Genomic DNA, 27,417 nt, shown 5'->3' on the forward strand with positions numbered 1-27,417 from the left:
GGGACATACAGAGTTTCCCAGACAAGAGAAGACTAAAAGAATACATCTCTACCAAACCAGCACTCCAAGGTATGCTAAGGGGACTGGTTTAAGCAGATGAAGGAAAAGAATGAGACAGAGAGGAACACAGGCACAAAGAGAAAAGATGAGTAAGTTTCTATCAGTAATCTCTCTCAATGTGAATGGACTAAGCCCCAATCAAAAGACACAGGGTAGCTGAATGGATAAGAAAACATGACCCACACATATGCTGCCTACAAGAGACCCACCTCAGAGCAAGAGACCTACACAGATTGAAAGTAAAGGGATGGAAAAAAATATTCCAAGCAAATGGGCATGAGAAAAAGGCTGGGGTTGCCATTCTTGTATCACACAAAGTAGATTTCAAAGCAAAGGCCATAAAGAGAGACCCAGAGGGGCACTTTATCATACTTAAAGGAAGAATCTATCAAGAAGACATCAACATTGTACACTTATATGCTCCCAATATAGGAGCCCCCAAGTTTATAAGGAAATTGTTGGATGACTTCAAAAAAGATATAGACAGCAACACACTGATAGTAGGGGATTTCAACACCCCACTGTCAAAAATGGACAGATCTCCCAAACAAAACATTAATAAACATACTGTGGCGCTGAGTGACACACTCAATCAAAGAGACTTAACTGACATATATAGGACCTTACATCCCAAAGAAGAAAACTACACATTCTTTTCAAATGCTCATGACAGTTTTTCAAAGATAGACCACATGATAGGACACAAAGCAAACCTCAGCAAATTCAGGAAAATTGAAATAATACCAAACTTTTTCTCGGACCACAAGGGCTTGAAACTGGAAATCAACCTCAAAGAGAAACTTCAAAAACTTGCGAACTCATGGAGACTGAACAGTAGACTATTAAACAATGAATGGGTCAATAATGAGATAAGAGAAGAATCGAAAAATTTCTGGGAACAAATGAAAATGAACAGTCAACAGTCCCAAACCTATGGGACACAGCAAAGGCGGTCCTGAGAGGGAAGTTCATAGCAATACAGGCCTACCTAAAAAAGATAGAAACATTTCAATAGAAGACCTAACACTACAACTTCAAGAATTGGAGAAACAACAACAAATAAATCCCAGAGCAAGTAGAAGAAAGGAAATAGTCAAGATTAGAGCAGAACTGAATGACATAGAGACAAAAAGAACAATTCAGAGGTTCAACCAATCCAGAAGCTGGTTCCTTGAAAAGATAAATAAAATTGACAAGCCTTTAAGCAGACTCATCAAGAAAAAAAGGGAGAGGACCCAAATTAATAATATCAGAAATGAAAGAGGAAAAATAACAACTGATACCACAGAAATACAAAGGATCGTCAGAAACTACTATGAACAATTATATGCCAAGAAATTTGAAAATCTTGATGAAATGGACAAATTTTTAGAAAAGTATAATCTTCCAACACTGAAGGAGGAAGAAACAGAAAGCTTGAACAGACAGATAACAGCTGGGGAAATTGAAGCAGTAATCAAGAAACTCCCAGCACACAAAAACCCAGGGCCGGATGGTTTCACAGGACAATTTTACAAACATGTAAGGAAGAGCTAACCCCTGTCCTTCTCAGACTATTCCAAAAAATCCAAGAGGAGGGAAGACTCCCAGACTCTTTCTATGAGGCCAGCATCACCCTGATCCCAAAATCGGACAAAGACCCTACAAAGAAAGAAAACTACAGGCCAATTTTGCTGATGAACATAGATGCTAAAATCCTCAATAAAATATTGGCAAACCGCATCCAGCCATACATTCAAAAGATTATCCACCACGAACAAGTGGGATTCATCCCCGGCATGCAGGGATGGTTCAATATACGGACATCAGTAGACGTGATACATCACATAAACATAAGGAAAGACAAAAATCACATGATCATCTCGATAGATGCAGAAAAAGCATTCGATAAGGTACAGCACCCATTTATGATCAAAACACTCAGCAAAATTGGAATAAATGGGGCATTCCTCAACGTAATAAAGGCCACATAAGAGAAACCTACAGCCAACATCATACTCAACGGGCAAAAACTAAAAGCTTTCCCACTAAGATTGGGAACACGACAAGGATGTATGTTTTCACCGCTTCTTTTCAACATCATATTGGAAGTCCTAGCCACAGGGGTCAGACAAGAGAAAGAGATAAAAGGCATGCAAATAGGAAAGGAGGAAGTAAAGCTATCCTTGTTTGCAGATGACATGATAGTGTACATAGAGAACCCTGTAGACTCTACCAAAAAACTCCTCAACCTAATAAGTGAATTTGGCAAAACAGCAGGATACAAAGTCAATATTCAGAAATCAAAGGCATTTTTGTACACCAGCAATGCAACAGAAGAAGAAGAAATCAGAAAAAAAAAATACCATTCGATATAGCAAGAAGAAAATAAAGTACCTAGGCATAAATTGAACCAAAGACGTAAAAGACCTGTACATACAAAACTATACAACATTGAAAAAAGAAATTAAGGAAGACACAAATAAATGGAAGCATCCACCGTGCTCATGGATTGGAAGAATTAAGATCATCACAATGTCCATACTACCCAAAGCAATTTATAGATTCAACGCAATCCCTATTAAGATACCAATGACATACTTCACAGAAATAGAACAGACATTTCAAAAATTTATATGGAACCATAAACGACCCCAAATAGCCTCAGCAATTTTGAGAAAGAAACACAAAGTAGGAGGGATCACAACACCGGACCTCAAACTCTACTACAAAGCCACTATACTCAAAACAATCTGGTACTGGCACAAGAACAGACCCATAGACCAGTGGAACAGAATAGAAAGCCCAGAAATAAGCCCAGGTCTCTATGGGCATCTAATATTTCACAAAGGGGGCAGAAGCATAAAATGGAGCACTAATAGCCTCTTCAACACATGGTGTTGGGAGAGCTGGACGGCTACATGCAAAAAACTGAAATTGGATCATCAGCTGACACCATACACAAAAGTAAACTCAAGATGGATAAAAGACTTAAATATAAGTTGCAACACCATCAAAGTCCTGGAGGAGAACATGGGCAGGAAACTCTCAGATATCCCACGCAGCAATTTTTTCACTGATATGTCTCCTAAAGCAAGGGACCTAAAGGAAAGAATAAACAAGTGGGACCTCATCAAAATAAGAAGCTTCTGCATGGCAAAAGAAAACATCAGCAAAATGAAAAGGGAGCGAACCGTTTGGGAAAATATATTCGTTAATGATACATCAGATAGAGGTTTGATCTCCAAGATATATAAAGAACTCACTCGACTCCACTCCAAGAAGACAAACGATCCATACAAAAAATGGGCACAGGACCTGGGCAGATGCTTTTCTAAGGAGGAGATACAGAGGACCCAGGGCATTTGAAAGGATGCGCAGCATCACTAGCCATCAGAGAAATGCAGATCAAAACCATCATGAGGTACCACCTCACACCGGTCAGAATGGCCATCATAAACAGATCCACAAACAACAGGTGCTGGCGAGGCTGTGGAGAAAAGGGAATCCTAGCACACTGTGGTGGGAATGCAGCCTGGTGCAGCCACTGTGGAAAGCAGTGTGGAATTTCCTCAAAAAGCTGAAAATGGAACTGCCTTTTGATCCAGTGATTCCCCTGCTGGGACTATACCCTAAGAACACCAAAACGCCAATACGAAAGAAATATGCACCCCAAAGTTCATAGCAGCACAATTTACAATAGCCAAGTGTTGGAAGCAACCTAAATGCCCATCAGTAGATGATTGGACGAAAAAGTTATGGTACATATACACAGTGGAATACTACGCAGCAGCAAGAAAAAAAGAACTACTACACTTCGCGACAGCATGGATGGAGGTGGAGAGCATTATGCTCAGTGAAGTAAGCCAGGGAGCGAAAGACAAATACCATATGATCTCACCTATAAGCGGAACCTAACCAACAATCCATAGATGTAAGGAAAATAAGACCAGCAACACTGAAAGGAAAAGAAATCAACAGAGAGAAGAGGGAAGGGGGGGTGGGGAAAGGAAGGGAAGGGGAAAGTCAAGGAACATATAGCAAGGACTCATGGACAAAACCAAAGGGGAAGAGCTGAGGGAGGGAAGGAGGGAGGGGGCAAGAGAAAGTGGTGGTGGGTAGGCAGAGACAAATGTATTTAAAAAAATAAATTAAAAAAATAAAAAAATAAATCTACCATATTATGAAAAAAGGAATAAAGTATTCAGAAATAAAAAAAGGAAGCAAAATCCACATTCTTTTAAAAGGCAAATGGAATATTTTCAAAAATAGACCACATGAGAGGACACAAAAGAAACCTCAAGAAATATAAGAACATTTTATCATATCAAGATTTTCTCAGACCTAAAGGGCTTGAAATTAGAAACCAACCTCAAGGAAAAAACTTAAGAACATTCAAATTCATGTAGATTGAAGCGTGCTATTAAACAATGAATGGATTAATTTTGAAATGAAGGAAGAAATCAAAAGTTTCTGGAAACAAATGAAAATGAACACACAACAGCCCCAAACCTAGGGGACACAGAGAAGGCAGTCCTGAAAGGGCAGTTCATAGCAATACCGGCTTACCTAAAAAAGATAGAAATATTTAAAATTAATCTAACCCTACATGTACAAGAACTGGAGAAAGAACAACGAACAAAGCCCAGAGAAAATAGAAGGAAGGAAATAATCAAGAGCACAACAGAATTGAATGACACAGAAACTAAAAGAATATGTCTACGGATCCAGGAGCTGGTTCTTTGAAAATATAAACAAAATCAATAAGCCTTAAAGCAGACTCATCAAGAAAAAAAGGGAGAGGACCCAAACAAATAAAATCAGACATGAGAGAGATTACAATTGATACCACAGAAATACAGAGGATTGTAAGAAATTACTACAGACAACTATATGCAAAGAAATTTAAAAACCTGGGTGAAATGGGGAAATTTCTAGAAAAATATAATCTTCCCAGACTGGGTGAAGAAGAAGCAGAAAGCCTGAGGAGATTGATAACAGCTAGTGAAACTGAAGCAGTAATCAAAAAACCCTACGCACATAAAAGCCTTTGACCAGGTGGTTTCACAGGAGAATTTTACAAAACATTTAAGTAAGAGCTAAACCCTATCCTTCTCAAACTATTCCAAAAAACCAAGAAGAGGGAAGACTCCCAAACTCTTTTTATGAGGCCAGCATCATCCTCTATCCCAAAACCAGATAAAGACACAACAAAGAAAGAAAACTACAGGCCCAATATCACTGATGAACATAGATGCTAAAATCCTCAACAAAATATTGGCAAACTGCATCCAGAAACACATTAAAAAGAGCATACACCATGATAAAGTGGGATTCAGCAAAAGAATGCAAGGATGGTTCAATATTCACAAATGAATAAATGTAATACATTACATAAACAAAATGAAAGACAAAAATCAAATGATCATATCAATAGATGCGGAAAAAGAATTTGATAAGGTACCAGCAACCATTTTATGATAAAAACACTCAGCAGAGTGGGAGCGAAGGAAACATACCTCAACATAATAAAGGCCATACAGGAGAAACCTACAGCCAACATCATACTCAACTGGCAAAAACTAAAAGATTTGCCACTAAGATTGAGAACAAGACAAGGGTGTCCACTTTCGCCACTTCTTTTCAACATAATATTGGAAGTTCTAGCCACAGCAATCGGATGAGGGAAAAAAAAAAGGCTTCCAAACTGGAAAGGGGGATGTAAAACTGTCATTGTTTGCAGATGACATGGTAGTGCTCACAGAAACCCTATAGACTCCATCAAAAAAGTTCTCAATCTAATAAGTGAATTGGACAAAATGGTGGGATACAAAGTCAATATGCAGTAATAGAAGGCATTTGTGTACACTGACAATGAAATATCAGAAACAAAATTAGGAAAAATCCCATTTGATATAGCAACAAGAAAAATAAAGTACCTAGGAATAAACCAAACTAGGGAGGTAAAAGGCTTGTACTCAGGATACTACAGAACACTGAAGAAATTAAGGAAGACACAAATAAATGGAAGCATGTAACATGTTCATGGAATATAAGAATCAACATCATCAAAATGTCCATACGACCCAAAGCAATTTACAGATTCAACACAATCCCATTAAAATACCAATGGTGTATTTCACTGATACAGAACAAATATTTGAAAAATTTATAAGAAACCATAAATGACCCCGAATAGCCTCAGCAATTTTGTGAAAGAAGAACAAAGTAGCAGGGATCACAATACCTGATAGCAAACTACATTACAAGGCCACTGTAATCAAAACAGTGTAGTACTGGAATAAGAATCGACACATCGATCACTGGAACAGAATAGAGCCCAGAAATAAACACATGTCTCCATGGTAAATTAACATTCGACAGAGGGTACTGAAGCATAAAGGGAGTAAAAACAACCTTTTCAACAAATGGTGTTGGGAGATCTGGACAGCTACATGCAAAGAAATGAAACTCGACCACCAACTTACACCATACACAAAAATAAACTCAAGATGGATAGAAGACTTAAATATAAGTTGTGATACCGTAAAAGTCCTAGATGAGAACATAGGCAGGAAAATCTCAGCTATTCCATGCAGCAATATTTTTATTGATATGTCCCCTAGAGCAAGGGACATAAAGGAGAGAATAAACAAATAGGACTACATCAAATTAAAAAGCTTCTTCACTGCTAAAGAAAACCAGCAAAATGAAAAAGGAACCAACCATATGGGACAATAATTTGCCAATGATACCTCGGACAAGGGTTTGATCTCCAAAGCATAAAGAACTCATGACTCCACACCAGGAAGACAAACAATCCAACTAAAAAAATGAGCAAAGCGCCTGAACAGACACTTCTCCAGGGAGGACATACATAGGGTCCAGAGACATATGAAAGGATGCTCAGCATCACTAGCCATCAGAGAGAAGATGCACATTGAAGTCACAACGAGATACCACTTCACAACAGTCAGAATGGCCATCATAAACAAATCAACAAATTACAAGTGCTGGCCAGGCTGCGGAGAAACGGAACCATAGTGCACTGCTGGTGGGAATGCAGACTGGTGCAGCCATTGTGGAAAACATTATGGAATTTCCTCAAAATACTGAAAATGGAACTGCGTCTTGACCCAGCTAATTCCCTGCTTTGATTATAATCTAAGAATCCTGAAACACCAATTCAAAGGAACATATGCACCCCAGTGTTAGCAGCATTATTTATAATAGCCAAGTGCTGGAAAAAGCATAAATGCCCCTCAGTAAATGAGTGGATCAAAAACCATAGTACATTTACACAATGGAATAATATGAAGCAGAAAGAAGGAACTCCTCTACCCTTGGCGACAGTATGGATGTAACTGGAGAGTATCATGCTAAGCGAAATTATCCATGGGGTGAATTACGAACACCATATGATTTCACCTGTGACTGGAACCTAATCAACAAAGCAAAGAAGCCAGCAAAATAGAACCAGAGACACACAAATAAAGAACAAACTGACAGTTACCAGAGGGGAGGAGGGAGGGAGATAACGGGGGAAAGACGGGGAAGGGTCATGTCAAGGAACATTTATAAAGGACCTGTGGACAAAGACAACGGGGGGTGGGGCGGGGGGAAGGATTGAATGTGGGAATTAGGGGTGGATAGGGCAGGAGAGAGTAACGGGGGAATAATGGGACAACTTTAATTGAATAATAAAGAAAATCGACAAGCACGTATTTTTAAAATTAGACACATTCAGAGACCCTAATATTTTCACAACCAATCAGTGCCAGAACGTCACACGGAGTAAAATGTGCCGAAACACAGACAAGGACCAGCACACAAGGCTGCACAAAAAGCTGCACTTAATGGAATGCCCGTGTGTGCCCGGCTGCGCTCCAAGAGCTGGGTTTCCTCACGGGATGGGGGTCGCGTAAGGGGGAAAAGAAAAAATTCCTGTCCAGGCCGAGCTCACACCCGCCTCGGTTTCCAGTTCCCTCTTCCGTCCTTTCCAGCCTGGACCAATGCGGGTCGGGGCTCCCAGTTCCCTCCTCCGCGATCCCGGCCTTGGCTCCTTGTTCCTTCCTCTGCCTACGTTCTCGCTTCCCTCCTCGCTTTCTCTAGGGTCCGGACTCTCGCCTTCCTTCCCGGCCTTGTCAGCCTAGGTTCCCTCTTGCTTTCTCGCTTTCCCCAGCCCACTTTCCCGCCCCGCTCCTCAGCATTACCCCAGAGCCCGCCATCGCCCGCCTTCTAACGCGCAAGACCCGCCACTCTCACCTCCGACCCGTCTGCGCCTGCGTACTCCACACCGGCTCTGAAGCCCAAGAGTCTCCGCGGCTCTCTGTGTTCGCTGCTGCTCCCTCAGAACGCCTCCTACACATCCCGCCTTTCCGGCTAGAATGTGAACTACACCTCCCACCGAGCGTGGGATGCTTTAGAAGAGAACTTTGATCTCCGATCATTTCTGGTTCCCCTCCACAAGTCCTCAAATTCCTCGCGCTCCTAGTGGTAACCCAGGTGTCTGGGCCCGGCGGGCGCTCCCAGGGAGGAAGTCCGCAGCCCACAAGGCACAGACAGGGCTGTGGACCCCGGATCTCAGGCCTGTGTACGAGGTTTAAGAGAGTAAGCATTTGTGTGTGCGTGGTGATGAGGCCGAGAAGGGTGCGTAATTGTTTTGTGTATCTCTGCCCCCGATGCGGGACTTTTTGAATGACCGCTGTTGGCTGTCAAGTGGGGAACGTAGCGCGGAGTGTTTGAGACCGCCCATTGTAAGATAATGCTGTCATTGCCTAAACCCATGCAAGACTTTTAACTCTGGTTAGTTTTGGTTGTTGTCACCAGGGGTGGTGCTTCGTTTCTGCAGTTCTTGGTTTAACCGTTGGGACTGAAAGGTTCAGCTTTAGAGCTCCTTGACAGTTTATCTGTCCCTGAAATGGAGGATGCCTGTGCTAATCAGAGTTGCCCTGCACTGAAACCTTGGCCTGAGCTACCTTCTTTATGGTACCCACACGTTCAGTGCCCAGCCTCTTCCTCAACGTCGAGGGTGGTGTAAATTGAGTTAGTGCCCTATGCCCAGGGGCCAATTTTAGGTTCTCTCCTTTGTTAGTACCTGTATTCCTGGGTTTCCTGTTGCTTCTTTTTCTCCTCCTCCCAGAATAATGAGGTAATTAATACTTTTTGTTTTAAGCCACAAGCTGCTGAGGTGGATACACAACAATACTTAACTGAAATAGGTGTTTAACTCTCTGGTCTTTTTTTCTATCACCTTATGTTCATATAATTTACACTGGTCAATGTTTTGTCAAGTGATTTCTCTACCAATATTATATCTTAAAAACACTATGTATTCTTCATTATATTCTACTACTTTGCATTTGTATTAGTTTTATATACATGGATATTTTGTGATTTATTTAACTAATAACATTCCTGGGCAAATCTTTTTCTTTGCTGTCCAGCTCCAGTGTCTTCACCAAACTTTACATTCACTTCCAGGACCTCATGGGATCATGGGTTGCTGTCTATTCAGGGATCTGTAGACCCCAGAGTGTGGCATTGACTTAGGCTGAGTGGACTGTAGATGACTCACCACACTCAGAGGAATTTGTTCAAGGGTGTGTGATAAAGGACCTATACACATTTAACTAATCAGCTGGCTCTCCCTGATTACAATAGCTCTTTTCCTTTTTCTAATTCAAAATCTGCAGTGTGGAGCCATCTTACTTTCTTCACTGTGACTCACTGGGGAATGTGACTCTTTACGGTGCTTAGGTAACTTTCCAAAGGATTGATTGAAGATTCCTAGAGGTGGAAATGGATCCCTCTGCTGTGTTATTTTTAAAGTGTCATTGTCCTGATCCTTCAGATTGCTTTCTCAACTTCTTTTTCTGCCTGACGATCAAGAGAATGATCTGAATTTCTGCATAGCTGTATCAGGCCTAAGTCTCATTTCTCCTATGCGCAGAGTTTAATTATTATTTTATTAATTACCAAGGCAGATGTGATTTCCTTGTTGGAGCAATGGTTGGTATAGAGGTTAGCGACAAGAGATCTGAGCCTAGGTAAGTGAGAGGCAATCAGTACAAGGGATCTATTGTGTATAAAATCTAACGATTCAAGATTTATGACTTTTCAGATACTATTTGAGTCACTCATCTGAAAGGCTTCATGTCTAGGAAGAAAGTTCAGGCCTCTTCCACGAGAATTCAAACCACTACACCACTACAGTCCATATGTCATGTACAAATCTATTATTTTGTCTGCTCTCATACAGAGAGAGATCAGCTCTATTATTTTTTCTGACTGTAAAATTATTAAATTCTTAATTCAGAAATTTAGAGAATACAAAAAAGCTTAAAGTAAAACTCACCTAGAAACGGCTTCTTTGCACACTTTATTCCAAATCTTTTCACGTGTTTTCTGTGAATTAACATATGGTATATAGGATTTTCTCATTCAAAAAAGAATCATACTGCAATACGGTTTTGTAACCTATCTCTTCATCTAACAAAATACATCAAACAACTTTTCATGTCACCAAATTATAAACTGAGTCATAATTTTTTACTGCATTGTTTCCCTGAATGTACTCAGCAATATGGTTGAGAATGTGACTTTCATAGTTTAACCTGCTTATGCATCTTTATTAGTTGCCCTGCTTAAATTTTCACCAACGTGCAAAATATGAGAGTGTCTATTCTACTAATGTAGGGCCTTATCAGTCTTTTGAATCTACCAGTCTGCCAGTCTTTTGAATCTACTAGTCTAGTGGAAGTTGTGTTTGTTTAAATGAATCACCTGTGCTCAGTTTTCACTAAATGTAATAAAATATGAGCTTATAAGGCAAAAAGAAGAACTTAAAGAGAAGTGGTTTTGTAGTTAAATGTGGATTCAAAACATAGATTTTCCATTTATTTTGAGCATATGTGATTTCCTTCCTTTTTTACATTTTTATGTTTTTAATTTATAAATGATGTTTATTCTATTACAGTTGTCTCAATTTTTACCCTTGTAAAATTGAGGTAGCCCCCCCCAGCCTACCCCCACCCTCCACTCCCACAGTCAATTACCACTCTGTTGTCCATGTCCATGGGTCATTCATACATGTTCTTTGTCTAGTCCCTTAATCTGTCCACCATTGTCCCCTTTCTCCAGCCCCTCTGGTCACTTCAGTCTGCTACATGTTTCCATGCCTGTGGTTTATTTGTTCAATAGTTTATTTTGTTGAATAGAGTGCACTTATAGGTGAGATCATATGGTATTTCTTGTTCACTGACTGGCTTCTTTCACTTCGCGTAATATTCTCCAGTTCCATCCATGTTGTCGCAAAAGGTAGGAGTTCCATCTGTCTCTTTCTTTCGTTCTTTCTTTAATGCAGATTGATTTTATTTATTTTTTATTTTTATTTTTTTAATTAATTTATTTTTTCAAATACATTTGTCTCTGCCTACCCCACCAACTTTCCTTTGTACCTTCCTTCCCTCCCTCCCTTCCTGCCTCTCTTAACTCTTCCCCTTTGGTTTTGTCCATGAGTCCTTGCTATATGTTCCTTGACTTTCCCCTTCCCTTCCTATTACCGCGCCCCCCTCTCCTTCCCTCTTATCTCTTTTGGTTTCTTTTCCTTTCAGCGTTGCTGGTCTTATTTTCCTTGCATCTTTGTATTGTTGGTTAGGTTCCACTTATAAGTGAGATCATATGGTATTTGTCTTTCGCCCCCTGGCTTATTTCGCTTAGCATAAAGCTCTCTAGTTCCATCCATGCTGTCGCGAAGTGTAGTAGTTCTTTTTTTCTTTCTGCTGCGTAGTATTCCATTGTGTAAATGTACCATTTTTTTTGATCGAATCATCTACTGATGGGCATTTAGGTTGCTTCCAACACTTGGCTATTGTAAATTGTGCTGCTATGAACATTGGGGTGCATAGGTTCTTTCGTATTGGCCTTTAAGGATTCTTAGGGTATAGTCCCAGCAGGGAAATCACTGGATCAAAAGACAGTTCCATTTTCAGCTTTTTGAGGAAATTCCACACTGCTTTCCACAGTGGCTGCACCAGTCTGCATTCCCACCAAAAGTGTACTAGGGTTCCCTTTTCTCCACAGCCTCGCCAGCACCTGTTGTTTGTGGATCTCTTTATGATGGCCATTCTGACCGGTGTGAGGTGGTACCTCATGGTGGTTTTGATCTGCATTTCTCTGATGGCTAGTGATGCTGAGCATCCTTTCAAATGCCTCTGGGCCCTCTGTATCTCCTCCTTGGAAAAGGGTCTGCCCAGGTCCTGTGCCCATTTTTTGATTGGATCGTTTGTCTTCTTGGAGTGGAGTCGAGTGAGTTCTTTATATATCTTGGAGATCAAACCTCTATCTGATGTATCATTAATGAATATATTTTCCCATACGGTTGGCTCCCTTTTCATTTTGCTGATGTTTTCTTTTGCCGTGCAGAAGCTTCTTATTTTGATGAGGTCCCACTTGTTTATTCTTTCCTTTATGTCCCTTGCTTTAGGAGACATATCAGTGAAAAAATTGCTGCGTGGGATATCTGAGAGTTTCCTGCCCATGTTCTCCTCCAGGACTTTGATGGTGTTGCGACTTATATTTAAGTCTTTTATCCATCTTGAGTTTATTTTTGTGTATGGTGTCAGCTGATGATCCAATTTCAGTATTTTGCATGTAGCCGTCCAGCTCTCCCAACACCATGTGTTGAAGAGGCTATTAGTGCTCCATTTTATGCTTCTGCCCCCTTTGTGAAATATTAGATGCCCATAGAGACCTGGGCTTCTTTCTGGGCTTTCTATTCTGTTCCACTGGTCTATGGGTCTGTTCTTGTGCCAGTACCAGATTGTTTTGAGTATAGTGGCTTTGTAGTAGAGTTTGAGGTCCGGTGTTGTGATCCCTCCTACCTTGTGTTTCTTTCTCAAAATTGCTGAGGCTATTTGGGGTCGTTTATGGTTCCATATAAATTTTTGAAATGTCTGTTCTATTTCTGTGAAGTATGTCATTGGTATCTTAATAGGGATTGCGTTGAATCTATAAATTGCTTTGGGTAGTATGGACATTGTGATGATCTTAATTCTTCCAATCCATGAGCACGGTGGATGCTTCCATTTATTTGTGTCTTCCTTAATTTCTTTTTTCAATGTTGTATAGTTTTGTATGTACAGGTCTTTTACGTCTTTGGTTCAATTTATGCCTAGGTACTTTATTTTCTTCTTGCTATATCGAATGGTATTTTTTTTTCTGATTTCTTCTTCTTCTGTTGCATTGCTGGTGTACAAAAATGCCTTTGATTTCTGAATATTGACTTTGTATCCTGCTGTTTTGCCAAATTCACTTATTAGGTTGAGGAGTTTTTTGGTAGAGTCTACAGGGTTCTCTATGTACACTATCATGTCATCTGCAAACAAGGATAGCTTTACTTCCTCCTTTCCTATTTGCATGCCTTTTATCTCTTTCTCTTGTCTGACCCCTGTGGCTAGGACTTCCAATATGATGTTGAAAAGAAGCGGTGAAAACATACATCCTTGTCGTGTTCCCAATCTTAGTGGGAAAGCTTTTAGTTTTTGCCCGTTGAGTATGATGTTGGCTGTAGGTTTCTCTTATGTGGCCTTTATTACGTTGAGGAATGCCCCATTTATTCCAATTTTGCTGAGTGTTTTGATCATAAATGGGTGCTGTACCTTATCGAATGCTTTTTCTGCATCTATCGAGATGATCATGTGATTTTTGTCTTTCCTTATGTTTATGTGATGTATCACGTCTACTGATGTCCGTATATTGAACCATCCCTGCATGCCGGGGATGAATCCCACTTGTTCGTGGTGGATAATCTTTTGAATGTATGGCTGGATGCGGTTTGCCAATATTTTATTGAGGATTTTAGCATCTATGTTCATCAGCAAAATTGGCCTGTAGTTTTCTTTCTTTGTAGGGTCTTTGTCCGATTTTGGGATCAGGGTGATGCTGGCCTCATAGAAAGAGTCTGGGAGTCTTCCCTCCTCTTGGATTTTTTGGAATAGTCTGAGAAGGACAGGGGTTAGCTCTTCCTTACATGTTTGTAAAATTGTCCTGTGAAACCATCCGGCCCTGGGTTTTTGTGTGCTGGGAGTTTCTTGATTACTGCTTCAATTTCCCCAGCTGTTATCTGTCTGTTCAAGCTTTCTGTTTCTTCCTCCTTCAGTGTTGGAAGATTATACTTTTCTAAAAATTTGTCCATTTCATCAAGATTTTCAAATTTCTTGGCATATAATTGTTCATAGTAGTTTCTGACGATCCTTTGTATTTCTGTGGTATCAGTTGTTATTTTTCCTCTTTCATTTCTGATATTATTAATTTGGGTCCTCTCCCCTTTTTTCTTGATGAGTCTGCTTAAAGGCTTGTCAATTTTATTTATCTTTTCAAGGAACCAGCTTCTGGATTGGTTGAACCTCTGAATTGTTCTTTTTGTCTCTATGTCATTCAGTTCTGCTCTAATCTTGACTATTTCCTTTCTTCTACTTGCTCTGGGATTTATTTGTTGTTGTTTCTCCAATTCTTGAAGTTGTAGTGTTAGGTCTTCTATTGAAATGTTTCTATCTTTTTTAGGTAGGCCTGTATTGCTATGAACTTCCCTCTCAGGACCGCCTTTGCTGTGTCCCATAGGTTTGGGACTGTTGACTGTTCATTTTCATTTGTTCCCAGAAATTTTTCGATTCTTCTCTTATCTCATTATTGACCCATTCATTGTTTAATAGTCTACTGTTCAGTCTCCATGAGTTCGCAAGTTTTTGAAGTTTCTCTTTGAGGTTGATTTCCAGTTTCAAGCCCTTGTGGTCCGAGAAAAAGTTTGGTATTATTTCAATTTTCCTGAATTTGCTGAGGTTTGCTTTGTGTCCTATCATGTGGTCTATCTTTGAAAAACTGTCATGAGCATTTGAAAAGAATGTGTAGTTTTCTTCTTTGGGATGTAAGGTCCTATATATGTCAGTTAAGTCTCTTTGATTGAGTGTGTCACTCAGCGCCACAGTATGTTTATTAATGTTTTGTTTGGGAGATCTGTCCATTTTTGACAGTGGGGTGTTGAAATCCCCTACTATCAGTGTGTTGCTGTCTATATCTTTTTTGAAGTCATCCAACAATTTCCTTATAAACTTGGGGGCTCCTATATTGGGAGCATATAAGTGTACAATGTTGATGTCTTCTTGATAGATTCTTCCTTTAAGTATGATAAAGTGCCCCTCTGGGTCTCTCTTTATGGCCTTTGCTTTGAAATCTACTTTGTGTGATACAAGAATGGCAACCCCAGCCTTTTTCTCATGCCCATTTGCTTGGAATATTTTTTTCCATCCCTTTACTTTCAATCTGTGTAGGTCTCTTGCTCTGAGGTGGGTCTCTTGTAGGCAGCATATGTGTGGGTCATGTTTTCTTATCCATTCAGCTACCCTGTGTCTTTTGATTGGGGCTTAGTCCATTCACATTGAGAGAGATTACTGATAGAAACTTACTCATCTTTTCTCTTTGTGCCTGTGTTCCTCTCTGTCTCATTCTTTTCCTTCATCTGCTTAAACCAGTCCCCTTAGCATACCTTGGAGTGCTGGTTTGGTAGAGATGTATTCTTTTAGTCTTCTCTTGTCTGGGAAACTCTGTATGTCCCCTTCTATTTTAATGGAGAGCCTAGCTGGGTAGAGCAGCCTTGGCTGTAGGCCCTTGCTTTTCATGGCTTGGAATATTTGTTGCCATTCCCTTCTGGCTTGTAGTGTTTCTGTTGAGAAGTCAGCTCCTAGCTGTTTCAGGGCCTCCTTGTATGTTAGTTTCTCCTTCTCCCTTGCTGCCTTGAGGATTCTCTCTTTGTCTTTGACAGTTGCCATTTTAATGATGATGTGTCTTGGAATGGACCTCCTTGGGTCCCTCTTGAGTGGGGTCCTCTGTGCCTCCTGGATCCATGAGAGCCTTTCTCTCCTCAAATTAGGGAAATTTTCCATCATTACTTTTTCGAGGAGGTTCTCTATTCCTTGCTCCTCTTCTTCTCCTTCTGGGATCCCTATTATATGGATGTTATTGCGTTTCAGGTTGTCCTGCATTTCCCTCAATGCCTCTTCATTCTTTTTAGTCTTTTTTCCATTTCTTGTTCTTTCTGGGAGCTTTTTTCTACCTTTTCCTCCATCTCACTGATTCGATCCTCGGCTTCATCCAGCCGGCTTTGGATTCCTTCTGCTGTGTTCTTCAATTCAGAAATGATATTCTTCATATATTCTTGTGCCTTCTTGATAGTTTCTATGTCCTTTTCCAGGCTGATATAGTTTGCTGTAAGATCCTGATAGTTTCTCTGCAGTTTCTGATAGTTATCTTTGAGCTGGCTGAGCTCATTGAGCTTCCTTAGAACCAGTGTTTTGAATTCAGTGTCTGATAGTTCCCTTGCCTCTATTTCATTGAGCTCTCTCTGTGGGGAGTCCCCTTTTCCACTCATTTGGGGTGAAGTTCTTTTTCTTCCCATTTTTGTGAGAGTCTTAAGTAATTTAGTTATTTATGTATTTATTTTTGCTTGTGCTTCAATTGGGCCATCTATATTTCCTGACTTTGTGGAATAAACTTGTATGGTAGTAGGTGGGTCTTTTATTTATGTATTTATTTACTTATTTATTGTTTCCTTTACTTTTCTTTCTGGGCCTGCATCTGATGATCAGTTGTTGACCCTATATGGCCTTGGGTCATTTGTTTCAGCCTTCCAGGTGTCTACTGTCTGTGTCTGACTCCTGCTTTAGGCAGCTCGGTGACCTCTTCGGCCAGGGATCCACTATTTCTGTGGATCGCTCTGCACTCTCCTACCGGTTCCTTGATCGCGCTCCCCAGCCCGGCAGGATCCCCCGCCCGACTGGGCTTGCACGTGCTTGTCCCAGCCCAGGGGGCTTCTTCGAGACCTCGCGTACTTGTCTGGCCCCCCAGGCCTGAGGCACCCCGGCACTGGTTTGTTTAGGGTTTTCTATTGTGTACTTTCCCCGCTTTTGGCTCTTTGGGTGCGTTGCTTACCCTTGCCAAATGGGGACTACGGAAATGGGAGCAAGTCAGCTCCAGGACTCTCCGGTTAATCCTGTCTCCAGTCTCTCCTCCAGGGACTCTGGGCAGCTCTGTGACCCCTTCGGCCCGGGATCCACTATTTCTGCGGCCTGCTTTGCACTCATTGGCCACGCGGGTTGAATTACACCTGCCCTCGCTGATCTGTGCACTCCCTCACAGGCCCCATCGGTGCCAACCTGTGGGAGGCCTTGCCAGCCCGCGGGAGCCCTCGCCAGCCCATGCGGGTCTGCACAGACACTCAGCAACCCTCGCTGGCTTCTCGGTGCAAGTGTGTGCGCCTGTATTGGGTAGTTTTGGGCTCTCTGTTGTGTGCTTTTATGCTTTTGGCTCTTTGGGGTTGTGTTCTTTTCACGCACAATAGAGACTAGGGAAAGGAGAAGGAGTCAGGACTCCCCGGTTTCTCCTCCCGTTGTTTCCCCAACGCCTCTGTTTCCAGTCTCTCCTCAGGGGTCTCTGGGCAGTTCTGTGACCCCTTTGGCCAAGGATCTGCCACCTGTGTGTACTGCATTTCAATCACGGGCAGTCTGGTTTGTGCGCGCTTCACTTCTGCCTCTTTGGGGGCGTGCCTTGCCTGCCTAGGCAAGGAGACTACGGAACGGGAAGTTGGGACTCCCCGGTTCCTCCTCCCATTCTTTCCCCAATGCCTCTGTCTCCAGGCTTTCCTCGGGGCTCTCCCAGCCAGTCTGAACTTAGCCCCCCAGTTCACACACGCACAAGCTGTGTGCGGAGCGCACAAAAGGCAGGTTAATTGATTCCCCTATGCCTGAGCGAGATGGTAGCTGCAGAGTGGGAGGTGTGTTATCACCAGGGCTCCACCAGCCGCCGTCTCAGTTCTCTTCACAAAGTTTTCCTCACCAGTCTTTTCCCAGGCACCAGCCCACTGTGTTGCTTCCTCTACCCAGAGATCAAGGAGGGTGGCTGCCACTGCAAATTTTTGCGTTTGCCCTTTAAATGTCTTTTTGCATCCCCAGCCACCTGTCTCTGGCAGAGAGCACCCCTAAGCTTCTTGGGGTTGCGTTTTGTCTGTATTTTCTTGGTTTTAGCTGCTGTAGTTTAGAGGTCCCTGTTTATGATTCAGACCCCGTTCTTCTCTGGGGGAGCTAACTGGCCCTTTCAATGTCCCTCTGGTGCTAGTGCCTGTGGGCACCCAGCCCACCCTCTCGAGCCTCCACCGCACTTCTCACTTGTTGGGATGTGTGAGAGTTGAATCCACTGTCTGTCCGCAGCTCCAAGGCTCCTCTCCCACTATCGTTCCATTGTTTTCCAGGTGATTACTCCAATATTTAGTCGTAATTCCAGTTTGGTCTTGGGAGGAGGAGGTCAGCGTGACTCCCATTCATTCCTCCACCATTTTTCTCCCGAACCTTATTTATTTTAAATGTCAATGTTAATTATAAAATATTTAAAAAATTTAAAACCATTATAATGTCTCAGAAATTAAACCAACATGACACCACCAGAGAAATAATCAATTAGATCAATGAAATATAATGAGCATTCTAGAGACAAACATATATATCTGTCTAACAACATAATATATGATTAAGTTGATATTTCACATCAATGGGGAAAATAAGGCTTATTCAACAAAAAAGGTGCATGGACCACTATTACTTGAAATAAAACAAATTTAGAAGCCCTATCTCACACATTATACAAGAAATATTCCAATGATTTAAAATCAATATGTAGAATCTAAGGAATTTAAGAAGAAAATATAACTAATATTTTCCATTACATGAAGTAAAATATTCAACCCCAGAAGCTATAAAGTAAATATTGACAAGATGATTAAACATTTAACACTATATAGTCATATACATATAAAAAAAGTTAAAGGACAAGGAATAGAATAGGAAAGTCTTTGCAACACATCTAAAACATGGTTAACAAATTTTTTTGGTTTTTTTTTTTTTTTTTAGGGAAAAAAGTTCTACAAACCTTTAATCAATAAATGGATAAAGAATACCTAAAAGTCACTTAAAGCTTTTTCAAAAATAATAGAAATAGGCAAGAAATACAAAAAAACAGGTTTAGTTTCAACAATTAAAATAACATCATTGTCATAATCAGATCAATGAGTATTAAAAATATTGGTAATTTCAAGTATTGGTAACTCTGAAAGGGAATAGGTATTCATAGAAAGTTTTTCTTCATCGTAAAATAGTCCCTTTAGCATATTTGACAGTGCTAGTTGGTGGAGATGTATTCTTTTAGTCTTTTTTTTTTTTTGTCTGGGAAACTCCTTATTTCACCTTCCATTTTAATGGAGAGCCTTCCTGGGTAGAGCAGTCTTGGTTGCAGGCCTTTGCTTTAAATTACTTGGAATATTTCTTGCCAGTCCCTTCTGGCTTGCAGTGTTTCTGTTGAGAAGTCAGATGCTAGCTGTATTGGGGCTCCCTTATATGTTAATACCTTTTTCTCCCTTGCTTGCTTTAGGATTCTGTTTGTCTTTGATTTTTGCCAACTTAATTTATGATGTGTCTTGGAGAGGGCCTCATTAGGTTCCTCTTTAATGGAACCCTTTGTGCTTCCTGGACTTGTGTGACTTTTTTTCTCCTCCAATTAGGGAAGTTTTCCATCATTACTTTTTCAAACAGGTTCTCTATCCCTTTCTCATCCTCTTCTCCTTCTGCTATCCCTACTGTACAGATATTATTACGTTTCAGATTGTCCTGCACTTCCCTCAATGCCTCTTCATTCTTTTTGAATATTTTTTCATTTTCTTGCTCCTTCTGAGAGCTTTTTTCTACCTTGTCCTCCAGCTCGCTGATTTGGTCCTCAGCTTCATCTAGGCTGCTTTGGATTCTTTCTACTGTGTTCTTCATTTCTGAAATTGTATTCTTTATTTCCTCTTGTCTCTTATTGATAGTTTCTATGTCCTTTTTCATGCTTATATAGTTTGCAGTAAGTTCCTCATAGTTTCCCTGTAGTTTTGGTAATTCTCTCTGAGTTCACTAGCTCATTGAACTTCCTTAGAACTGTTGTTTGGAACTCAATATATGATAGTTTACTTGCCTCTGTTTCATTTAGTTCTCTTTCTGCAGATTCCTCCTTTCCCTTCAAGTGGGGCGTATTTCTTTGTCTTCCCATTATTTGTGAGACTCTTCTCTTTTGCGTCTGCTTCTTAAGTTGATCTGTCTTGATTTCCCAACTTTGTGGCATGAACTTCTATGGTTGGAGACTGCTCTTTTTACTTTCTGGATCTGCCTCTGATAATGTCAGATGTCGTCCCTGTCTGGCCTTATGCATTCTGTTCGAGACTTCCAGTAATCTACCATTTGTGGCTGTCTCCTTCAGCTGTTCATCTATCCACTCTGCACTCAGCAGGGTGCTTTAGACAGCTGGGGGGGTGGGGTTATTGGGTCCTCTGTAGCTGCAGCCCTATGGAGGAGGAGACAGCACTGGGATCCTGCCAGCTACTCTCTTTGTTCTCTCCCTAAAGGCTCCTTCCCCATTCTCTGCTCAGGTGTCTCTAGCCCACTCTGTCCCCACCTTTCCTGGAGATCAGGGTAAGGGGCTGCAAATAAAAATTTATGCGTTGGCCCTTTAAAGGGGTATTTGTGTCTCCAGGTGCCTGTCTCTGGCAGAGAACAACCCTGCCGCTTTTCGCAGCTGGCTGTTTTCTGTGTACTTTTGGGGCTTTGGTGCTGTAGGCTAGAAATTCCTCCTTTTGGTTTAGATTCCGCTCTTCTCAGGGGGATCCAACTGGCCATTTCTATATCCTTCTGGTGCTGCCGCCCATGGGCACCCTGCTTGCATTCTCGAGTCTCTACCGCACTCCTTACCAGTTAGATTGCGCTGAAGCCGATTCTTCTGTCTCCGAGTTTACAAGGCTCTTATCTCGCTATTGTTCAGTTGTTTGTTTGAGGTGATTTCTCCACAATTTAGTTGTAATTCCAGGTTAGTCCTGGGAGGAGGTCACTGTGACTTCTACTAACTCCTCCGCCATCTTGATTCTCCTCTATTTCTTCTTTTTCATCTGTGTTATTTTAGTCTCTATTTTTGAAATTCCTGTTACACATACATTAGCTCTTTTGACTCATTTTCTATTTCACTGATGTTTTCATAATGTTCGTTTCCTTTTCCCTCTTAATTCAATGAGAATCTAGGCAAGATATGTCTGAGCAGGTGGATTGGGTTCATTTCACTATAGTGTTGGGACACTGGTCTGCCTCTCTAATTCCCCCCTACTAAAGATCTTGGGCCCAGTCTTTCTTGACTCCACTGGATTTCCTCCTAGTTTTGAGTAAGCTTGGGATTTGTTCAACTTCCCTCTAATCTCATGGATGTGTTATTAGGGGATGGGAATAGGAGACGAGAAAGAACAGAAAAATGTCATACTGAAGTAGCATTTTGGGAGGTCAGAGTCAATATCACCTCATACCGTTTTTTTTTAAACCTCTCTTATCCAACAACACTTTCTTTGGACTCTGAATTTATTCTAAAGTGGAACCAAGAAGAGGGCTAATAAATATGCTGAATTCTAAGAAAAGCCATCCCCTATGTAAATTGGTATTTTCTTGTTCCTAACTGAAGTCCCCTTTTTTCCCCCTATGGTTCATATGAATACTTGCATTCTTTATCCTGATATTGTTACCTAATTGATATCATATAGTAGCTTACTAGTGAGTGAGTAAGCGATGGTGTCAAAACTCCCTCTTTTGTTCCTCTCCTCTCTAACCAGTGTTCGTAAACTCATTCAATGAATCGTTCCTCATTCCCCATTTGCTCAGTCTTCTACCAGAAACTTGGAAAACAGAAATAGTATGCTTTTGAGAGAAATATTAGTGTTTCTCTTGTCAGAACTTTTGATTGATGGAGTGATTTAACAACTATTTAAGAGTACCAAATACATGGCAGCCACTCATCTAAGTAACTAGGACTAAATCAGTGAGGGGGGAGAAATGAGACATATACCAATCATCCCTTGTGGAACTTAACTTGTAGTGAGAGAGACAAAAAATAATAATTGTATAGTGTAAGACTTAAGACTATATACATACACACATATACACACACAAATATATGTACATATGTATATATAAAATTAACAAAATAATCACATGATAAAACTAATACCAAAGAACAAATAGGTGCCTTATTAATAAATGTATATGAACTTTAGGTCACCTATTAAAAAGGCCTTCAAATTTATTTATTTATTTATTTATTTAATTGGTTTTTTTTTTCGTGGAAAGAACAAGTCAAAATCTATTTAAGAACTGGAAGGTTGAATAGACTAATTTTCATGTAACACCATGTAAAATGGCAAAGAGGTGAAAAGTATAAGAATTTGTTGCATGTAATGTCCTTTTTTTTTAATTTTTTAAATTTATTTACTTTTTAAATACATTTGTCTCTGCCTCCCCCACACCTCTTTCCCTTGCCCCCTCCCACCTTCCCTCCCTCAGCTCTTCCCCTTTGGTTTTGTCCATGAGTCCTTGCTATATGTTCCTTGACTTTCCCCTTCCCTTCCCTTTCCCTGCCCCCACCCCCTTCCCTTTTGTTTCTGTTGATTTCTTTTCCTTTCAGTGTTGCTGGTCATATTTTCCTTGTATCTTTGCATTGTTGGTTAGGTTCCGCTGATAGGTGAGATCATATGGTATTTGTCTTTCGCCCCCTGGCTTATTTCGCTTAGCATGATGCTCTCCAGTTCCATCCATGCTGTCGCGAAGTGTAGTAGTTCTTTTTTTCTTGCTGCTGCGTAGTATTCCACTGTGTATATGTACCATAACTTTTTCGTCCAATCATCTACTGATGTGCATTTAGGTTGCTTCCAACACTTGGCTATTGTAAATTGTGCTGCTATGAACATTGGGGTGCATAAGTTCTTTTGTATTGGCGTTTTGGTGTTCTCAGGGTATAGTCCCAGCAGGGGAATCACTGGATCAAAAGGCAGTTCCATTTTCAGCTTTCTGAGGAAATTCCACACTGCTTTCCATAGTGGCTGCACCAGTCTGCATTCCCACCAACAGTGTACTAGGGTTCCCTTTTCTCCACAGCCTCGCCAGCACCTGTTGTTTGTGGATCTGTTTATGATGGCCATTCTGACCGGTGTGAGGTGGTACCTCATGGTGGTTTTGATCTGCATTTCTCTGATGGCTAGTGATGCTGAGCATCCTTTCAAATGCCTCTGGGTCCTCTGTATCTCCTCCTTAGAAAAGCATCTGCTTAGGTCCTGTGCCCATTTTTTGATTGGATTGTTTGTCTTCTTGGAGTGGAGTCGAGTGAGTTCTTTATATATCTTGGAGATCAAACCTCTATCTGATGTATCATTAATGAATATATTTTCCCATACGGTTGGCTCCCTTTTCATTTTGCTGATGTTTTCTTTTGCCGTGCAGAAGCTTCTTATTTTGATGAGGTCCCACTGTTTATTCTTTCCTTTATGTCCTTTGCTTTAGGAGACATATCAGTGAAAAAATTGCTGCGTGGGATATCTGAGAGTTTCCTGCCCATGTTCTCCTCCAGGACTTTGATGGTGTTGCGACTTATATTTAAGTCTTTTATCCATCTTGAGTTTATTTTTATATTTAACTTTAAAATATATCTGAGAATAAGTATCTCAGAAAGCTTTTTCCTTTTATCTAAATAAGGAAAACTTATATAAATTTAAATAGTGTTTTATCACCTATGTGTTAGTTTCTTATAATATTGAGTTTACCTGAATATGAGTATTTTAATCCTTTCTTCTGTAGGCCTTACTTAACAAGTACCAGTTTGTCCTGCACTTTATTATTATTTTTAATCAATTCTAAATCACAGTATTGGTATACTTTAATTTTTATCTTATCTCTATTTCTTTTCCTGTAACCAGGATTTTGTATTTCCCAGCCAGCTGTCATTTCCTCATTGGAGCAAGGGAAGGAGCCCTGGGTGGGTGTGAGGGAAGTGACAGGAGGCTGGTGTCCAGATGAGTGAGCAGTGATCAAGAAGCAGGAAGCTATTGCAAAGAGTAGGCCAACTCGCCACTGAAAAAGTTATTTTAGACAGAATAATCAGGAAAATATGATTCAAATGTTATTACAGCCGTGGCCAGTGTGGCTTAGCTGGTTTGAGTATCATCCCATAAATTGAAAGGTTGTGGGTTCCATTCCCAATCAGGGCATATGTCTAGGTTGCATGTTCTGTCCCCAGTTGGGGGCGTGCGTGAGAGGCAACCAATTGATGTTTCTTACATTGATGTTTCTTTCCTTCTCTCCTTCCCTTCCGCTCTCTCTAAAAGTCAATAAGCATGTCCATGGGTGAGGATTACAAAAAATTACAATGTCTCCCCAATGCCTCCTTTCCCAGTCTCTCCTCAGGCGTCTCCAGCCCACTCTGCCCCTACCTTTGCCAGAGACCGGGACTGTCCATATTTGTTGGTGATGCTGTGATGGTGACAACAGTTTTGCTGAGAAGATGGACTTCAGTGGACTGACAAGATTTTCCATAGCAAATCCAAATGGTATAGAAGTAGGAGGTCGTGGTCTGGTTTGAGGAGTATTCTCTGTGTCGGGGAGGAATTATGAAAGGGAAGCAGAAATCTCACAGCAAAAGAGTCCAGAATTTTGGAATGAAGTGTTTTTATTGATTTTAAAAGTTGGATGAGTTTTGACCATTACACGAGGCCTGTCCAGAAAAAGTTCAACCATTGTCTGTATAATGAGAACAGTTCATGATACATGGATTTAACCTGGCAGCGAAGGAGAGTAGACTGGAATGTGCATACGTGAACAATGATGACTTCACTGTACTAGTCAGTGGGGGCAGTAGACTCCATTGAGTGAGCATGTGCGCTGTGTCGCCGTCACATTTAAAATGATAGAGCAAGTAGAGCAACGAATCTGCATCAAATTCTGTACTAAGTTTGAACATTCCTTTGTGGAAACTATTCAGATGATTCAGAAAGCTGCAGCTATGAGCAACTGGTGATTGACAGCTTTATCATGACAATGTTCCTGTTCATATATCACATCTGCAGAGATTTTTGGCAAAATGTCAAATCACCCAGGTGACTCAGTCTCCCTACAGTCTGGATTTGGCGCCCTGCAGCTTCTGGCTTTTCCTCAAACTAAAATCACCTTTGAAAGGAAAGAGATTTCAGACTGTTGATGAGATTCAGGAAAATATGACAGGACAGCTGGTGCTGTATAAGCTCCCAAGGTGCCTACTTTGAAGGGGATTGAGGTATCATTGTCCTATTGTCCATTCTCTTGCTGCTTCTAGATTCTCCTTTGGTCTTTAATTGTTGCCATTCTAATTATGATGTGTCTTGATGTGGACCTCTTTGTGTTTATCTTGTTTGGGATTCCCTGCACTTCCTTGACTTGTATATCTATTTATTTCACCAGTTTAGGAAAGTTTATGTCTTTATTTATTCAAATAGTTTCTTCAGTTGCCATCATGCCCAAAAGGCTGAAGGGGATGCTGAAGGAGACAAAGCCAAGGTGAAGGATGAAAAATGTTGCTCCTCCAAAACTATAGAAGGCCCCTGCAAAGAAGGGAGAGAAGGTACTCAAAGGGAAAAAGAGAAAAGCTGATGCTGCCAAGGATGGGAATAACTTATACTTCATGCTGTCCCAAATGCCTTTTAAACTATCTTCATTCTTTTTACTTTTTTTTCTTTTTGCATCTCTGATTGGTTTTACTCTACCCTGCATTCTAAATCACTAATATGATCCTCTGTTTCATCCAACCTACTCTTTATTTCTTCCAGTGTATTTTTCATTTCAGATGTTATATTCTTTATTTCTGAGTGGTCCTTTTTTGTGGTTTCTATGTTCTTTTTCATGCTGTTGTAGTTTTCATTAACTTCCTTGAGCATACTTACAACCACTTCTTTGAACTCTATATCTGTTAGATTGCTTGCCTCTATTTTATTTAGTTACTTCCAAGGCTAAGCAGTAAAGAGAAAGAAAGAAAATATCAGAGAGAAGAGGGAGAGGAAGTGAGAGAAACAAATGGGATTGTCCCCCATACTCTTAAAAGGATAGTTTCTCTGGTTAGTGAGAAAAATTCCTTTTCTTCAAGTTTTAGATACCTGCCTATCTACTGCTGCTAGCACCCCCACTATAGCTACAGTATTTTCTGGGAGAAGAGAAAACTAAAAAGAACAACAACAAAAACAAAGCCATTAAATTTTGTACACTATTGGTGACTCAGAATCCTCCTTTCCTACTGTATAGAGCAGAAATAGGGAGTTCTCTTGTAGTGTCTTCTGTTGACAACTGGTGCATAGGTCCAGGTTTTGTGATACTTTTGAGTTATGATACCTATGATGCTGGGGGAAAATATATGCTGAACTCACTACCAGCTCAGTGGCATTGAGATTCTGGCTTCTGCCTCTTATTCTTTCAGCTACCATTTAATTTAGATAGCTGCTCCTTAGATAGCTGATGTATGTGGTCTGTCTATTGTTGTTAGCTATAGTCAGAGGAGGAGAAACACTGGAATGTGCTTACTCCACCTTGATTGGAACCTGAACTTGTTAAAAATGTCTGCAGAGATATGTGTAGTAAGATAATCTGAAATCTGGGGATTCATTTATGGCACTTCAGTTTGAAAAAAATCACAAAGTGAGGGAGAGGCTGAAAATGGGCCATTAAGACCCTAGCAGTTCTCTTGATTTCTAGCAGGCAATTATCTGTGGTTGGGCAGGGGATCTGGTGAAGTAGACTTTAGGATGGCACCATTGAAAGATTATGAAATTGGACTGTGTTTAACTTTAAAAAAAACCCCACCAAACACTCCTGCAATGTACTTGCAACATTTTACACACCTACAAGTTTTATAAACTTTGTTTAGTTGTTCCACATTCTCATCGGCATTTGATATTGTCATTTGTTTTGATTTTACCCATGCTGCGGGGAGTGAAATGGTATCTTCATTTGATTTGAATTGTATTGATGACTAATAATTTTGAACACCTTTTCATATGCTTATTTGTCATTCATAGACATACTTCTGTAATGCGTGTATTTGAGAGGTGATGATAGAATATCTGAATGCTATTATATAGGCAATAGATAACATAACCATAATAGAACCTGATAAATAGAGAAGACTTTACTTTAATAAACTGTTATTAGCCATAACAATAGAAGTGAAAAAGATAACATGAAAGTGGCTGTATACACAGTGGTTAAGCCATGTGACATTGGAAAAATTACTTTAACTCTTTATGTCTCAGTTGTATCCCTGTAAAATAGGCAAAAGGTAAACCCTAACCACATAGAGATGTTGTAAAAAGTTTAAAAAAATTGGAAATTCCCTGGAATAGTGCTCAGTACATTTTGAATGCTCTGTTAACTTGCAAAGTATATAGTATATAAACAGAAAAAAAATTCACAATGTTACAGT

General features: G+C 40.4%; 1 protein-coding gene across 1 annotated transcript in view; it reads left to right on the forward strand.

Moving 5' to 3' along the window:
- LOC129083212 (zinc finger protein 420) overlaps positions 1–27,417 on the forward strand; it is a 367,495-nt gene that overhangs the window by 125,254 nt on the left and 214,824 nt on the right. The window lies entirely within an intron of this gene.

This window comes from Pteronotus mesoamericanus, unplaced genomic scaffold (genome assembly GCF_021234165.1).
Source record: "Pteronotus mesoamericanus isolate MK-2021 breed Mesoamerican mustached bat unplaced genomic scaffold, CSHL_Meso_final scaffold_165, whole genome shotgun sequence".
NCBI classification, from domain to species: domain Eukaryota; kingdom Metazoa; phylum Chordata; class Mammalia; order Chiroptera; family Mormoopidae; genus Pteronotus; species Pteronotus mesoamericanus.